Consider the following 18,251-nt stretch of genomic DNA (forward strand, 5'->3'; position numbering starts at 1 on the left):
CAACTACTAACCTTCTAATACAGGGGACTATACTTAAAGAGACACTGAAGCGAAAAAAAAAATGATGATATTATGATTTACAGCTCTAGGCACCCTGCGAATGCAGGTGCGGCTCTCCTCTAGTTGCGCCCATGTGACCAAGGAAATAACTACAAATGATGGACCTCTGCTGTTAAACTTTGATGGAAACAACCGCGTGCATGAAAAAAGGGCGCAGTGAAAAAAGAGCTTGGCAACGAAATGGTACGGGTGGATAACGAAATCTGATAACGATAAACATCTTTGTCAAACTTGGTTAAAGAGGAACTCCAGTCTAAACAAACATACTGTCATAGTGTCATTAAGTTACATTAGTTATGTTAATTAAAATAGATAGGTAAATTAATCTCTTACCTACACTGTTTTAAAAGAACAAGCAAATTTTTGATTTCATGATGGCAGCCATCTTTTTGGTTGAAAAGAGGTGACAGGGAGCATGAGACACAGTTCCAACTGTCCTGTGTGCTGATCACCCCTCCCAGTTGCTAGGCAACGTGATTAACAACATAGGAAATCCCATCATGCTGTTCACAGCATCAGGGAAAAAAAGCCCGGGCTTTTTTTCTTTGATGGGTGGGGCTAAACTAAAAATGCAGCTAAAAATGATGCTTTGGTAAGAAAAACAAAATTCTGATGCTGTGAAACTGTTAAAGAAACACCAATCCTTAAAAGTTCTGCTGCGTAGATTTTTAGCCCGGAGGTTCACTTTAACGGTAAATACCATTGTAATTACAGGTGGGAAATAATAATGAAAATATATTAACATTAAAAATCGTTACGTAATTCAACAATACAGCTTAACCCAACCCTATTCTCACACAGAACCCTCCCCTGCTGGTGCCTAAAACTAACCACTCCCCTGGTGGTGCCTAACCCTAACCCCCCACCTGGTGTTGCCAAACCCTAACCACCACCCCAGTGGTGCCTAACCCTAATTACCCCTCCCCCCCCCCCGGTGGTGCCTAACCCTAACCACCACCCCTGGTGTTGCCTAAAACTAACCGCCACCCGGGTGTTTCCTAACCCCAACCACTCCCCCTGGTGTTGCCTAACCCAAACCACTCCCTCTACAGAAACACCCTTTTACACATAGAAACGATAATATCTTTGATAGCGTAAAATCTGTACATATAAGCAAGATAATATGACAAAAACTATACGTTGCAAGCTTCTAAAACAATAACTACTTCAAAAACTATAATGTTCTAATGTTGTTAATGTTATTTTTCGCGGCACCCTTTTTTCAGCTTTTTTCACTGCATTAGCAATAATTGTATTAAAGTCTATGGTGGCGCCCTTTTCGTCCACCCTCGCCCTGCGCCCTTTTTTCCTGCTACCAAACAACCCAATGTTCACATTCCTTCACTTCCTTCCCCTCCTCTGGTGACTGTCATAGCCGGGGGATTCATCCTGCAACGGTCATAAAATAAGTTTGGCCATCGTGCCCTTCACTTCTATAACAAATGTAGCCACAAAACCACCTGATCTGGAGGTTGGACCCCTGTATCGAAGGAGATAGGAAGGTTAGTAGTTGCCCCCTTCCCCCCACTGCTCTGGTCCTATCTGCAGTCACAGGTGCTGGTGTCATAGGCATATTATTGATTAGGTATTGAATAACATTCTTTACCTCATAGGTTATTGATTTTAATCCAGGATTGATTGATTAGACCCCTCCCCCAAACAGTCATTGCTCATTTCCGTCAATATTCATATATATATATTACTTTATACTGTGTATTTTTATGTAACTTGCTCGTCAAAGGCCCAAAAAGGAAAATCGCCTTGTTCACTACCTGTGGACAGGTGCTGGTCTATGATCACATCTCCTGCCTCTGAAAAGACATACACTGTCACCTGCAGAAGTGTGAAAATAAAAACACATCACCATATTGGTCATTCAATTTATCGATTTTCCGGGGGAAGGTTGCTATGTTTTTTCTGCGTTTTTCTTTTGATGTAATCGGGGAAGTCAGAGTCACGGGTCAGATTTGTGGTTTGCTCCCGGCTTTATAGGGGATAAAAAATGTAATAGAAAATTGTTGATAAATTGAATGACCAATATGGCGATGTGTTTTTATTTTCACACTTCTGCAGGTGACAGTATATGTCTTTTCGGAGGCAGGAGATGTGATCATAGACCAGCACCTGTCCACAGGTAGTGAACAAGGCGATTTTCCTTTTTGGGCCTTTGACGAGAGTGGTAGCTGTGACCAGGATGGTTGTCCATAGAGAGGGATCCACTACAGCAGCGGGAAAAGGATCCACCCTTGTAATCTAAAGAGATTAAGGAAGGTACCAGGTAAAGGGGGCGAAGCAGGTATAAACACCCCGAACAAAGAGGGTGAAACAGGTGTAAAATCCCTGAAGAGTGGCTTGCCACAGCCTGAAGAATTTGGTCTTGCAGGATTCTGAGGAAGCACTTCTATCTGTAAAAGACTTTCATCAGGATGATAGTGACAGCGTACCTAGCCCCCCTGATAGAAGAGAGTGCTAGGTTACAACTAGTTTGCCTGCACTAGAGAATGGAAGCCAATTTGAACCTTGGACTGCAGTCCTCTCATCGCAGAAAGATTGTTTGGACTGTGGGCCATTCTTTTACATTCTGGTCTCAAAGAAGGGCTAGTGACAGTGAAATGGGGAACATCTTGCTTTATCTATTTACATTTTTCTATCTATTGGTACGGCATAAGGGAAATGCGATGGGAAAGCTGGTTAATGTTTTTATTCATTTATTGCAGGTTTTTCCTTTTCCAGATATTTTTTTTATTTGTCATTTGGGGGGAAATGATGTGGGAAATTCTAACACTGTTGTTCTATTATACCGTATGAGGTATGATTTTAGGCGCATTCATAATAATTATTCCTGAATGTGTTTGTTTTTTCTGAAATAATTTCCAGAGTGTTGTGTGTTTCCCCCCCCCAGAATAATATTAGGGTTTTAATGCCAATTTACAATCAATGATTGAATCAGCCACAGAGGGGGGTGGGTTTCAGTATTAAAGTTGGGCCCTAGAGTTTGGGTAGTGTCATGTTAAGAGTTAGTTCAGTTTAATAAACCAATTTAGGGGATAATGATACATTAGTACTAGAGTAGTTTAGATTTCAATCCTAACAGCCTGTATTGAAAACTAATTAGTTCAAATTTTCTCAAATTGAAACCCTATGGTTAGCTTCGGTAAATAATGTGATCCAGAGGAGGGAGCTGTCATAGGCATATTATTGATTAGGTATTGAATAACATTCTTTACCTCATAGGTTATTGATTTTAATCCAGGATTGATTGATTACACCCCTCCCCCAAACAGTCATTGCTCATTTCCTTCAATATTCATTTATATATATTACTTTATACTGTGTATTTTTATGTAACTTGCTACATGTAATTTGTTGAAATGTGCTGTAATCGGTTGAGCTCTGTTCCTGGAATGTTCCAGCTCTGTTCGAGTGATGTAAGTCAGCGGTGAAGGTCAGCAGCATAGACGCTGTTAAGAGGAAGGCTGCAAGGACAGCTTCACCCAGAGCATACATTACAGGATTGAGTTTGGTCGATTGCAACATAGTTAATTATGTTAAATATGTACACCCATAACACACCTTCTAAATAATTATGCACACCTCTACTAACCAATAAACACTCCCTAAAAATTAATAAACATCATTTGTACGTCATGTAATCTATAAATATCAAGGATTACATGCCAATAAAGGACTTGTTAATTATGAATCTATGAGAGATGGAGTCTGTGTCTCTATGATTCCAGGTTTTTAATGCATGCTTAGAAACAGGTTAACATTAATTTGGATCACCTGGATAAATCCATCAAAGCGGTGTTCCACGCTATAACACTGGACCCCCTCAACCATTGCCCTTTTTGTTAACAAAACTGCTGTAATTATATATCACTGCTTCACAAGTAATTTTGCTAATTTTATTAACAATAAACTTTTCATTTCAGTTTGCAGACAACTATGCATTTCTAAAATTGAAACATTCACTTTCATGCAACAAAATCAACAGGGCACTCGTTCAAGTACTTTCTGGAGCAAGAGCAGGTTGATACATCCTTGTAGCATTTTCTGCTGGAAACTCTTTCGGTTACAGAAGAAATCAGTAAGGCCCCGTTCACATCACAAACGCAGATGGCCACGCATGCGGAACGCAACGCATGCGAACGCACGCCATCCGCGTTTGTGTGCGTTGCGTGGCTGATCCCATCGTTGAAAAGTGAATGGGACAGCCACGCGTTTTTACAAAAAATGCGTGCAGCATGCGTTCCCGGAACGCACAGGTCCGGAACTCATGCAGTGTGAACATCAGACATGGCACTCTATGCAATGTCTGATGTCGTGCGTGTCGGCCACCTGCACGCGTTTCCAAAACACGGCTGGAAATGCGTGCAGTGTGAACGGGGCCTTAGAACAAGTCTTTTGTTTTGTAAATCTGCACACACAGAACGCAAAAGTCATCATGACCTCTGGTTGACTCTGGGAACCACATGGCTATGGCTGACAAATAAATGATCTAATTTCTGAGCAGTAAAATATTTGCTTGTGTTTTCACTTGTTTTGATTTAGGGCAAACAGTAAGTTTGCTCCCAGTTAAGAGGGTTCTCAAGATTAAGCTACAGCTAGTCCCCCATCTAGAAGCAAGGCTTTTGCTAGAGATTTCTTTATTTTGATTATGGAGGTTTCAAGTTTACTTTTACATAAATAGTAAATGATCCAGCTGATGAAGTTCTTCCTTATGCTAGTATACTCTCATTCGAATTTATTAGGCTGTTTTATTTCCTTCCGCACCGCTGGGGGTTTTGAACAAAAAGATAACCGTATTTGTGACACAATGTTTCATTAATATTTAGAAAAGAACATGTAAGCCGCACAAGCTGAGGATCGCTTTTCTCTGGTTTAATTAAAGTCTCCCATCAACTATTGTTCTCAGTGTTTAGAAAAAAACGTACTTCTTTTCTTAAGGCAGAGCAAATCATTATGGCAGAGCGGGTAACAGTTCATTCATAGGAGCTCTCAGAACTCTGATACGTTCTCAATTAGCTCTCTGCCAGGCACTGATGAAAATGACGGCTTTTTAGTAGTGGGATAAAAAACAAAGAACCTGAGTGATGTGGAATGTACTGCCAGCTAGTTGTATACGCCGGACTGACTCTCATCATGAAGCTTTGCTACAAAGCGATGATGAAATGTTCCTCCAAGAAGACAGAGCTGCCACTGAGGACACGGAATTGGGAATGGAACCAGCAGAATACAGAGGGCAAACTCTCCTGTCACTTTCCATTATATGCTTCCAGCAGAGTACTGTACTGTGCTAGCAGTTCAGTAAGACAGAGACTTTAGAGTTAAAGTGTTTAGAGTTAAAATTCATTACTTCTCAGTTTTCGTCCACTATCTTTAAAATAATCCATGCTACCATAATTAAAACCTATGTATTTTATTTGCCCGTTTGTCTCGGTTATGACACCATTTAAATTTGTCCCTATCACAATGTATGGCGCCAATATTTTATTTGGAAATAAAGGTGCATTTTTTCCATTTTGCGTCCATCAGTATACCCCCTTCAAATGCATATTTAAAAAGTTCAGACCCTTAGGTAACTATTTGTGTTTTCTTTTTTTTTTCTAATTGTAATTTTTTTTCCATTAAACATTTTATTTGAATAATATTTTGGTGTGGGAAATAAACAGTTAATTTTTAATGTTATTATATGTGTAAATTGTAATGTAAAAAATATGTAGATGTAGTTTACTATTTGGTCACAAGATGGCCACCTTGAGTTTATTTTTTTCTCCTTGTGCTTCTCGATCACCGGAAGCAAAAGGAGCACGGGGACACTTTTTTTTGCAGAAAGACTGAAGCCTCTAGTAAGAGCGCTTCGGTTTTTCTGCTGGGGACACGGATCAGTGATCCAGTTCACTGATCCCAGGGCTACCGGGGGACAGCACAGGGGCAAGGGGGTGCCAAAGCGCGGCACCGCAGCAGAGCAGCCGCCTGGACGTGAGGATCACGTCCGGGCAGCAGAAATGGTTAAGTTCCTAGCACAATGTATAGGGACAATATTGTATCTGGAAATGAAGGTGCCTTTTTTCTGTTTTGATTTTTTTGATATCTCATTGTACACCATCAATGATTACGAGACCTTATTTGCAAAAATAACAGTAATAAACCCTCAGGGTATACACATTTAAAAAGCTTAGTTCCTAAGGCAACAATACATGTTTTTATCTTATATTCTGTCACTTTGCTTTCATTTTACAGGGTTTTTTTTTTGGTACAGAATATGCATAAATTTAATTGCTTTTGATTCAGTTTGTGTCTAAAAAGAATACACAAGACACGGGCCTCAACCCTAAAACTTTATAAACTCCATTCTAATACTTATCAGGGTTACAATGTTACCACATATGTCTCTTGTAGTTTTGCTAAGACTTTCCAAGTTTGATCATAATTTTGAAAATTACTTTTTTATGTTAGATTGAGTTTGTCCCTACCCATTTTTTATGTGACGTGTGTCCATGCTTTAAGACACACCAAAATGTATTATACAACTTGTCGCTGCTAAAATGATACCACATGTGCCTCATTTAGTAACAATTTGGTGGTGCACTCACCCCAAATACATTGGATGTATATATCCGTCCAGATAGGCTTAAGTGGTGAAAATTGGGCCCTTGTCAATAGTGAAATAAACTTGCATTATTGATTTAAAATGGTATTATACTCCCAAAACTAAAATTTCAGTAACTACTCTTACAGGTGAAACTAGAAAAAATAGAATATGGTGCAAAAATTCATGTATGTCAGTAATTCAACTTAAAAGGTAAAACTAATAAATTAAATAGACTCATTACACGCAAAGCAAGATATTTCAAGGCTTTATTTGTTATAATTTTGATGATTATGGCTTATTACATAGGAAAACCCCAAAATCGGAATCTCAGAAAATAAGAGTATTGTGAAAAAGTTCCATGATCTAAGTTCAAAGTGTCAGACTCTAACAAGCTAGTTAATCCAAAACACCTGCAAAGGGTTCCCAAGCCTTTAAATGGTCTCTCAGTCTGGTTTAGAATTACTGACATAAATTAACTTTTGCACGATATTCTCATTTTTCGAGTTACATAAAAGAACATTTGAATGCATTCCCAAATATTTCCTGTGTGTACAATAGTTTATTTTCACTGCAGAGAACAGTAGAAGCTTGCTTATCTCTGGCTTACCGGCGAAGGCAATAATCTCCCTGTGCCTGTGTCTACACTCTGCTTCACTTGGGAATACATTAAGATGTTCTTTTATGTAACTAATGGTGGCCATACATGGTACAATAAAAACGTTCGATTATTCCATTTATTCGATCTAAATGATCGAATCGAATGAAAGTTGAAAATATTTTTTTTTCAATCAAGAAATTCGAACGATTATCCATTTTTTTTCGAGAAAAATCAGATCGGACATGCTGGAAAAATCTTTATATTCAATCTAACGGAATAATTGAACTAAATTATCTAATTGAAAAAAAAGAAAAAATGTACCATGTATGGCCACCCTTAGAGTAATTACAAAAATTTTAGGGTTGGAAAAAAAAAGCAGATTGCCACAATGGTGCAGACTGGAGTTGTCCAGGCGTTTATACAGCACTTCTACTGCGAGTATGTACAAACTTGCAGATGCTCAGGCAATTACATACAATTATGGAATTACATAAAATTATGGACATTCACAGTAACAGCCATGACACTTTGCACCATCGCTTTTAAGGAAGTTTACACACATTGGCCTAAAGTTATTCCTATTTCTGTGGTAAATCGCTGCATTCTCTGATTGGTCCAATGCTACCAAGTATTTCCAAATTCTGAGTCCTGTGATAGGCCTAAAATTTCTGTTTTTAGGCCAATCACAGAATTTGGAAACACTCAGTAGCATTGGACCAAATTTTAAGCCAGTCACAAGTCTTGAAAAAAACTTGGCAGTATCCGAGTCTTGTCATTGACCTAAAATGACAGAGGTAATCCAATTTCTGAGGAAATAATTTGGCATTCTCTGATTGGTCCAATACCTCCGGTTCGGAAGAGTATTCGGAAGTATACTGTACTGTAAAGTGTTAAGGAATCCGTAATATTTTTGGGATATCAGTATCTATTACAGACATCCAGAAAATATTAAAGATTCCATAAAATGCAACACTTTTTGCGGAAAGTCAGAAACCAGAATCGGATAAGCGTTGGTATGCTGCGGTATTGGTAATCGACATTTTCTGAAATCAGGTTTTTGGCAGAATCGGAAATTGGCGTTTACGACCATCCATAGAAGCCATCATCAGACTTTCCTGTTCCTCTGTATATTATTCTGACAGCTGGGCTGAGCAACTGCTGTTCAGTAAGTGCTTTTGAAAGAAAACTTGAGAATCATCCAAGAGGAGATAGACTGTAAGTTACAGCTATGAAGGAAATACGTCATTTATATTGAAATTTACTCTTCGACAAATGTATATCTTAGATGTATGTGTACACATGTATTTTAAATTTAACAGTTTTTTTTGTCACCCGAGCTCACTCACTAATTAAAAGGAAAGCTTTCTGCATGGTAACGTATATTCCTTACAATGGCCAATATTTCACACATTCTGCCAAGCTAAGTCAAGTTATATGACTCAGCCAGCAAATACAGCAATGCCAAGATATATCAGGAGCGAGTGCACCTTCTAAAGGGATAATACGTGGACACACAAAGTACAGAGTGTTGGCGAGATGAAATTATGACCTTGATGCACCAAGCTTCTCTTATGAGTCAGATGCTCTCACCACTTTCTCACCGCATCTCTGTGGTACCCTAGCAACACCTAGCAAGAAATTTATATAAAAAAAAAAAAGTAAGAAAAGTTAAAATGCACCCGCGGTGAACCACAGGTACAAAACAACACAATTTCCGAAGAAGAGGGAAGCCTCTGGGTGCTGTAGAGCAGTGGTTCTCGACCTGTGGTTCGCGGACCCCTGGGGGTATATTAGCACTTGTCAGGGGGTCCCCCAGGGGCCACAGACGAAATGGTGGATGTCGCTGCAGAGCACTATGCTATAATAATTTATTGGCTGACAAGGCTGCATGTCATGTGACAGCTTGCGTCTACTATTACGCATTCTCTCTGCCTAAGCCCGCTTGCACCATCATCGCAGCCAATAGCAGCACGCTATTAGTATACTGGCAGTTCTGGATTGGGCAATGGTCCTGTTTGCATAAAAGTGACAGGAACATTGCCCAATCAAGATTAGCCATTATGCTAATAGGCTGCTGCTATTGGCCGCGATGGTGGTGCAAGCGGGCTTAGGCAGAGATAACACCTAGTAGTAGACACAGCTGTGATAGGCAGCTTTGTCAGCCAATCACAGGTGCTAATGCTCTCCTTCATGAGTGCCCAGTCATTGAAAGTGTGCACAGAGAGTACAGTGTGGGCAGCATGACCAGAGGGGCAGGCCATCCGAAAGGAAGGGGAGGGGGAGGCAAAAGAGGATGGCAGAGGCTCTTCCGTCCAGCGCCATTTGCAGATTGTTGCTGCATGTGGCTGGACCTGTGAGAGGAAGCTCTCACATTTATTGTGTTAATTGCTATTGTAATTAAAAAAGCTTTTATAAAAGCTATTAGGATAAGGAGGGGTGTTGTGAAGTGGTTAGGTAGACTTTTTTACTGTTTGTAATTTTTCAATCATTTTATCTTGCTTAGGGCAGGCCCATAGATATTTACTGTGGTGTGCTGTTATAGTGTGACTAGTCACTACTAGTGCAAGTCAATAGTTTTTTTTTTAAATTTGTCCTTTTTTCAATCTACTTCCTTGCGGAGGCTTCGCGCGCTGCTTTCTTCGGTAGGAAGTACATTTGCTAAGGAATGACCCACAAAGGGGTACATGTGCTAAAAGGGTTGAGAACCACTGCAATAGAGGCTTCCCGCTTTGTCTTCGTTCTCGTTGCTGCAGCTACTGGACAGGACCCTCTAGGACATCCAGATCGTGCTCCTCTTCAGGCAGGAGGGTGACTCTGCTGCATCCCAGCACAAGCACGGCCACACTTGCGCCGTAGCATGTAGCCACTCCTGCATGAGAGGCTCCTCCCTACTGCAGAGGCACAGCCCCACTTGCACAGGAACAGTACTGCTGCAGACATGTCTGAAGACGAGCAAGGCCCGATCTTCATTATGAAAGGTCCTAGTCAGAATTCTTGGGGGGGGGGGGGGGGGGGGGTTGCGTGCTTGGCAATGTAGGACTTGAAGGGCGGTTTGGGAAGCCTCTATAATATACAGACGCTTCCTCCTTTTTAGGTAAGGGCCCTTTTACACTTAATCAGTTGCTCTCAGTTAAAACGGAAAGAAAAATGATTTTCAAAGTAATGCCTATGTTTTCCTATGGCACCTTTCACACTTAACGCGTTTTAACTGAAATCTTCTTCCCAATGCACTGCTATGGAAAAAAACGCGTACTAACACACACTAACGCATACCAACTGATTAAGTGTAAACGGGGCCTAAGTGTGTGCTTTTTAACCCAAGGTTCACCTTGGGTACAGTTTAAATCTAATAGTAATCAACTAAGGACACTTTTTTTTTCAACAGCAAACCCAACACACTGCATTTTGGCAACACCCTTCAATTTCCACCCATTTTGGACATGCCTACTTTGTTGCTGCTTCCTTAAATTGCAAGATGTAAAGGCAATAATTTTTTGCGATTTTCACTGGATGCTAGGAACTCAAGGAGAAAATGCAGAAAATATACACCATGCAGGCAGGGCCGGGCCGAGGCATAGGCTGGAGAGGCTCCAGCCTCAGGGCGCAGTGTAGGAGGGGGCGCACAATTCATTCAGCTGTCATTCCTAATTGTGTTTGAAGCAGAAAGAAATAAGAAAAGGGGATACATGGCAGTGACTGCAAGCCAGATAACTAGATATTAAGGTGTTGGGGAGGTTGTGGGCCCTGTGGCGCCTCTTAGTCTAATAGCAATCAGTGTGTGACGGCTGGGTGGCAGGGATGGAGGGGCGCATTTTGGTGTTTCAGCCTTGGGTGCTGGAGGACCTTGTCCCGCCTCTGCAAGCAGGACCTTTGTGATCAGGCACAAGTATTATTTTGCTGAAGTCGTTGCATTTTGTGATTTGCATGAGATTGGAAAATGCAGCAAAATCGCATGTAATATAAAACAGCCCTTAAACACAATAGAGGACCAGGATGATCTCAGATATCCTGGGGGAGAGGGGGCAGCAGAAAACAGATTGCGAGCTCTCTCACCCTTTTTTGTCTTGGAATTTGTCATACATTTTATCCATCATGTTACATTGGTCACTGTAATTACTATGTCTACCAATTCTGTGTTATGTATCAGTGCCTATACAGCAGAGTCCTCGGTATCCGGGACCGCCAGGAATCGCCTGATGCCTGATACATGTGCTTGCTGGTTGCTTGAGCAATTGGCCAAAAAATCCGGGAATCGCCTGATGCCGGATACATGTACTTGCTGGTTGCTTGAGCAACTGGCCAAAAAAGCACAAACTTCCCCCTTCGCTAAATAAAATAATCACCAAGTATTCAGTGTCTTGTGCCATCTTCTAACTTCTCTCCTTTCAGTTGTTCACAGTGGCTTTCCAAGGTCCTCCGTGCATGGGTCCGGCATGTCACCTGACCTGCGTCGGGTCACGTGACATGCCGGGAGCTGTGCACAGATGCCGGAAAACTGCTAGGAGAGACCAGAAGACTAGAAGACAGTGCTGGACACTCGCTGTGAATATTGTAATCACCACTAAACCTCCAAAACCAGCCCCCATTATCCCTCAGGCATGCCGGTTAGTTGCAACCAAAGCCGGGACAAGGTCCTCCAGCACCCAAGGCTGAGACAGCAAAGTGCGCCCCTCCATCCCTGCCTCCCCAGCCGTCACACACTGATTGCTATTAGACTAAGAGGCGCCACAGGGCCCACAACCTCCCCAACACCTTAATATCTAGCTATCTGGCTTGCAGTCACTCCCATGTAACCCCTTTTCTTATTTCTTTCTGCTTCAAACACAATTAGGAATGACAGCTGAACGAATTCTGCGCCCCCTCCTACACTGCGCCCTGAGGCTGGAGCCTCTCCAGCCTATGCCTCGGCCCGGCCCTGGTTGCAACTTTCAGTTGGCTGAGTTTTGGATAACGGGGACTCTTCTGCATTTTGTGTATATCATTGTCTGTATTATTATGTATCCCATGTTTGTTTTATCACTCTGTACGTCACCACTGAATATGTTGGCACTTTACAAATCAATTATAAACAAAAGAAATGTGAATTTACTGTACAAGTTTCCTCACCTTTAAAGGGACTCTGAGAGCTGAATAAAAACAAAATTTGGACTTACCTGTGGCTTCCTCCAGCCCCCTCGAAGCCCCACCCCCCAAAGCCTGCAGGGTCCTCCAGCATCCTCTTCTCCCCTTGCGCATGCATGGTCCACTAAAGAATGAACATGCATGCACAGGAGGCTTACAGTGACCGGCGTAATGATGTGGCGGGCGCACAGCAGAGGTGCGCATGCGCAACTTCACCCGAGAGACACTGATTACCGGAGCCGCCAGCAGATCCAGAAGAGGGGAGAAGAGGATGCCAGGGGACCTCACGGGCTATGGAGGGGGGGGGGGGGGGGGCTGAAGGAAGTCCAAGGTAAGTACAAATTTCATTTTTATTCAGCGCTCAGTGTCCCTTTAAAGAGAAAAGACCTGTGTAGGTAGACTGGATTTCTCCTATGGATTTTCTTCATTTCAGCTAAAGCAGACCTTTTAATATTTCATTACTTACTAAAAATGAAATTTAAAAATGAATTTGTCGCGTCCTGAAAATGGCCGGGGGTAGACACACATGTGTATTTATATTTTTGTTAACAGATCCCATAGAAGATGATGAAAATACAACACGGTAATGTGGTTTCCCCTCTGGCATATGTTTACAGTGAGCTAGAAAAGGAATAGATTGTTGGTTAAGCTTTTAAATGAGGAAAATGTTCTGCGGTGTAATAAAAATAGATGCTTTTTTTTTAAATTATGATTTCACCAACACAATGAATCAATTTAATGCCGGCAAATAACACCTGTAATTGGACAGATTGTGGAATGCTAAAAATAGAGGTTGGCTTTATCATACCAGCCTGCTAAAATTGAACTGGCTGCACAAAATAGCTGCATAATGCTGGCGAATTAAAAGCAGAAAGAATGGCATATTGCTGGCAGATACAGCCTAATCCCATCCTTCAAACAACACAGCATGGGAGAGAATAGAACGCACTGGAGCTAGACTGGCTCGGATCAAATGGATTCACCTCAGCAGTTTTATATCGAGCCATTGACCTGTCATATGGTGGGTCACTGAGTCCCTATGGCGATCATCATCATTATTGCCATTAATATTACTATTGTCTTTAAAATGCTTTTTATTAAAGGTACGCTTCAGATGGAGAATTAAGCTTTGCTGTCTGTGGCCTCTGATGTGTTCATGACTTTCCTAAAATACACAGGAAGGATAAAGTACATTAAATCCTTAAAAAAAAGCCTTTTTTTTTCTATTTTGTGTTTCTTTATACTATATCACTAATTATAAGCCCTTATTTGAAAAATAACAGTAATATACCCTCATGAGATACATGTTAGAAAAGTTGAGTCCCTAAGGTCACTATTTATGTTTTGTTTTTTTAAATGCTGTGACAAGTGTTTTATTTTGGTAACTATGGGGGAGGTTAAGGGGTTAATGACTAATGGGAGATTTTTTATTTATTTTAATGTATGTAGGTGTTAGTTTACTTTTTGACCACTAGATGTCCCCACACTTTATTCATTTGTGCTGTGAAGAGTACACAGGAAATGTTGTGTGTGTGTTTTAACTTTAATTTTCAGAATGACCACTGTCATCTCGCTAATACCGGTGATTGATCGGCTTTGGGAACACCTGTTCCCATTCACAGATCAGTGTCTAAAGCGGTGGCTATGTGAATGCGTGCAGCAGGCAATAGCAGCAGATTACATCTATCTTTTCTCCTGGAGGGAAGATGAAGTTTTAAGTGGCCTAGATATACTGTCAAGAACTGGCTTTAAGCTAGACTCAGCAAACCTACTGGCCATAGTGCATTGCATACGTAACAGTTTATTATTTACTTGAACAAGAATTACACAAAGTGTTGAATAAATTCAACCAATTAATAGACAACAGTAATTACTATATTTTAAAATGACAGATTCCTTACATAGTTGGAAGTAATGTGTCCATACATTTTCAGAAACTGGCTGTCAGTAGCATCTGTAATAACTAATCCACCTTGGACTCATTTCATTTAGCTTTTAGTGGGCATGGCTTACTCTGTTCCTCAGTCAAACTGATCATTTAACTTATCCTTACCCATCCAACTGGAATTCTGCAACCTTGGCCAGTAACATAATCAGATTTAGTCCCAGTCATTTGTTGGTGGCTGTCCTGTAGGCAATAGGACTTTTTTTAGAAGCTTTTTCAGATTTCTGACAATGTAACACAGTGTACTGGTTAAGGGCTCTGCCTCTGACACAGGAGACCAGGGATTGAATCTCAGCTCTTCTCGTTCAGTAACCTAGCACCTAGTCAGTGAGGAGACCTAGGGCAAGACTCCCTTGACAATGCTACTACCTATAGAGCGCATCCTAATGGCTGCAGCTCTGGCGCTTTTAGTCTGCCAGGAGAAAAATGCAATATAAATGTTATTTGTCTTGTCTTTGTCTAACACAGATCAGGGATAAATTGCAGCAGTTATTTCACAATGCGAAATCCATCTACACATGTGGTTGTTCTTCTTTAACTTGCTACATGTAGTTTCTCAAAACAAGCCAACCAAATTCACTAACCACCAAGTTATACTGAATGTCTCACTGCAGTTGGCAGGACTACAGCTCACCACATTTTCCTACTTTTCATCAGTACTTTGTATTCTCAGTTATTATACTTCCCTCTGGACCATGCTATTCCTCTGTCCTAAACTGCTCTTTATATCTGCTCTTGCACACAATGTGGTTAAGGAACAATTCATGCCGCATTAAATCTTAACTGTAGGCGGAATATAAACAAGCCCGATTTACTCCCCACTGTCTCATGACTGCTGACAGCCAGTTAAAGTATAAGTGTTCAACAGTGCTTTTTTATTGCTGGAGATATGACAAGAGGATTGCTCTAGCACTGCTATACAGGTCTATTAAATCCCTCTTCTCTCTCTCTCATTCTCCCTTTGTGCCAGTTGGGGGCGCTCTCCCTCCCTGAGTCTGTTGAAAAAATGGTGCCCATTATCCTTGGACTGTATCAATCTCCAGAGCTGCATGGGGAAATGGAGTCATGTTATCACTACTTCAGACCTAACCACTTCGCATCCAGACCTTGTTTTCCCCTTAAGGACCAGAGCAGTTTTAACGCGTGCATGAAAAAAGGGCGCCGTGAAAAAAGGGCCTGGCTGGCTAAAGAAATTGCGCTGGTGGATAACGTAATCTGATAACGATAAACATCGTTGTCAAACTGTTAACGATAAATATTGTTGTAAAAACAGACCGGGGGGGGCGTGGCCGGCCGGCAATGTGAGAAGACGTGCCTCACACAGCTCCCACTCTGATCCGGCTTAAATAGATCCTGTGCAGGGTAGCGGACCCCTCGTTTTGATCCCATTTTAAGCTCCTCGGGAAGGGGAAGTCCGGAGGAATCCCCCGATATTCGGTGGAACGTTGTGGTGCTGATGATGGGGAAGAAGGACAAGGAGGAGAAGGAAGCAGCAGAAACTCTGCGAAGACAAGATGGCGCCGATGCTCTGTTAACACGCGCGCAGAGACAGGAGAGGAAGGCAAAGGAAGCAGCTGCCAAGCTGGAAAAGTTTGCCCACACTGCCAACAGAGGCGACCAGGGTGGCCAGGAGGCATCCCTGATAAAACAAAAGGCTGACTGGGGAGAGGCAACAGGCGCTCAGGAGGACAACGTCACAGAGACAGAGTGGGAAACTGACAGGGAGTCGGTAGTACCTGCTGTGACTGCGGAGCAAAATGGATCTAGCAGCTCTGCACATGACGGTGAGCATACTGAACCCTCTCTCAGGGAGATATTAGAGGCAGTTAAAACCTGCAATGAAGCTATTCAGTCCCTCTCTCAGCAAACGGGAGGAATAAAGGAAAAAATAGGTTTGCTGAGGCAAGACATGTCTAATATATGAAATAGAACAACAGCGCTTGAAACACGTGTAAGTGCAGTTGAAGATGAAATGGCTCCTGCTTTGAGGGACTTGAAAAGAGTGATTAAACATGCCATCTTAAATACTGATAAAAATGATGATATTGAGAACAGGCTGCGCAGGAATAATGTCCGAATAGTTGGACTCCCTGAAAAAACAGAAAAGGCTGATACCACTATTTTTATAGAGAACTGGCTAATCGAGATTTTTGGGCGCGATTCTTTTTCAAATCTCTATGCTGTTGAAAGGGCGCATCGTGTCCCATCACGTCCCCCCAAACCAGGGGCTGCTCTAGGCCTATACTGGCCAAACTACTGCATTACAGAGATCGTGAAGCCATCTTAAAAATAGCACGACAGAAAGGCAGCATCATGTATGGTGATAGCAAGATATCTTTCTATCCAGATTTTTCTGCCGAGGTGCAGAAACAAAGGGCCAAATTTATTGTTGTAAAGAAGCGTATGCAAAAGCTTCATCTACAATATGCTATGTTGTATCCTGCTAAGCTGAAAGTTATCGCTGACAACGAATCCCTATTCTTTGAATCTCCAAAGGAGGCAATGCAGTGGCTGGATGAAAACGAACAGCACCTTAAAGTACATGCTACCAATACTGCCACTGACAACGAGGAGGGTTAACTTCTCCACTGCACCTTAGAGCTCTACTAGTCAGCACTTACTGATATAATATGGAGAAAAAGCTTAGTTGATACTTGTGTCAGTTGATCATTGAAAGTTAACTTTACCTACTGTTCCTTACTTTGGGATCTCCACCCCAAGATTATATGCATTTAATCAGACGCGTATCTGGAGGGATGCAGACATGACACGTGCCCGGGGCGACCTCCCTCTTCAATCATCAGGGGGGGCGCAGAGCTGCTGACAGCATTCCTGAGTCTAAGGGAATAACAATCATCCAGCAGCCTGCCCTTCTCAGCCTTTGTCTTATATCTACATTACAAGCTATTGAAAGGTGAGTTGCAAAGTTTCCCCTCACTCCCTAATAGAGATCATGTCTCAGTCCCCGGAGATAGCAGCAGAAGCTCCTGGTCTGGAGGTTACAAGCTCTCGCATCCATTCAGCTCTGTCATTCACACATTCCTCAGCCTTATCTCAGTGTGCTGTTTACTTACTTTTATTTATGGCACTCTCTGCACTTTAACCATTATCCTGCTGGCATCTCTGTGGCCAGATTTAACAACCTCTCTCTTGTACAGTATACCTCAGTTGTTAAAATGCATTATATTTCTAGCTCAGTATCTATCTACTGATATTTAATAGGTTTTCAGCCTTTTATTAGTTATAATCACTGCAAATATGTCATTGCTTTCATTCATATGAGAGTGGTGGCTGCCAAATGTATTTCCTTTTAAACAATACCAGTTGCATGGAAATCCTGCTGATCTTTCTGGTCAGTAGGGTCTAAATCACACACCTGAAACATGCATGCAGCTAATCTTGTCAGATGTGTTATAGACATTTGCTCTGCATACTAGGGTCTATGGCTTAGGCAGGGATCACACTTGTTTTTCGGTTTTCAACTCGGCTTTTTCTGCGCACATTTTCTGCACACCAAGTGTGTTTCTATGCAGAAAAGCGTGTGCTTTTTTTCACAACAGCTAATGTAATTGATACAGAAAACTGACAAAATGTGCACAATTATCATGCAGAATGTCAGGTTTTTTTCTGTGCAAGAAAAACACATTAAGTGTGAACTAGCCCTTGATTAACATAAGTTTTCAGTTTTTCTGTGCAGAAAACGTGTATAAAAACAGTCAAGTATGTTCCCTGTCTTAAAGTATTAGAGGCAGAGGATCAGAAGGATAGCCTCATTTATTTCATAGTGACTGTTACATTCTGGTAATTGTGTGTGCGTGTGTGTTCTGAATGCATGAAGGGGTTACCCTGTCCAAAAAGGTTAGACAGGATGCTGTTGATTGTAGGGGTGTATGTGTGTGTGTGGGGGGGGGGGGGGGGCTTTGGGGCGC

General features: G+C 41.7%; 1 protein-coding gene and 1 long non-coding RNA gene across 6 annotated transcripts in view; one reads left to right on the forward strand and one right to left on the reverse strand.

Moving 5' to 3' along the window:
* The window catches only part of LOC137563877 (uncharacterized), a 53,399-nt gene extending 49,165 nt beyond the window's left edge, over positions 1-4,234 (forward strand). Inside the window, exon 3 of the long non-coding RNA XR_011030460.1 lies at positions 3,996-4,234. This is a non-coding gene — a long non-coding RNA (uncharacterized lncRNA). The remainder of the gene's footprint in view (positions 1-3,995) is intronic.
* SORCS2 (sortilin related VPS10 domain containing receptor 2) overlaps positions 1-18,251 on the reverse strand; it is a 1,283,452-nt gene that overhangs the window by 363,183 nt on the left and 902,018 nt on the right. The gene's annotated exons all lie outside the window — the stretch shown is intronic.

This window comes from Hyperolius riggenbachi, chromosome 1 (genome assembly GCF_040937935.1).
Source record: "Hyperolius riggenbachi isolate aHypRig1 chromosome 1, aHypRig1.pri, whole genome shotgun sequence".
Taxonomy (NCBI): Eukaryota; Metazoa; Chordata; class Amphibia; order Anura; family Hyperoliidae; genus Hyperolius; species Hyperolius riggenbachi.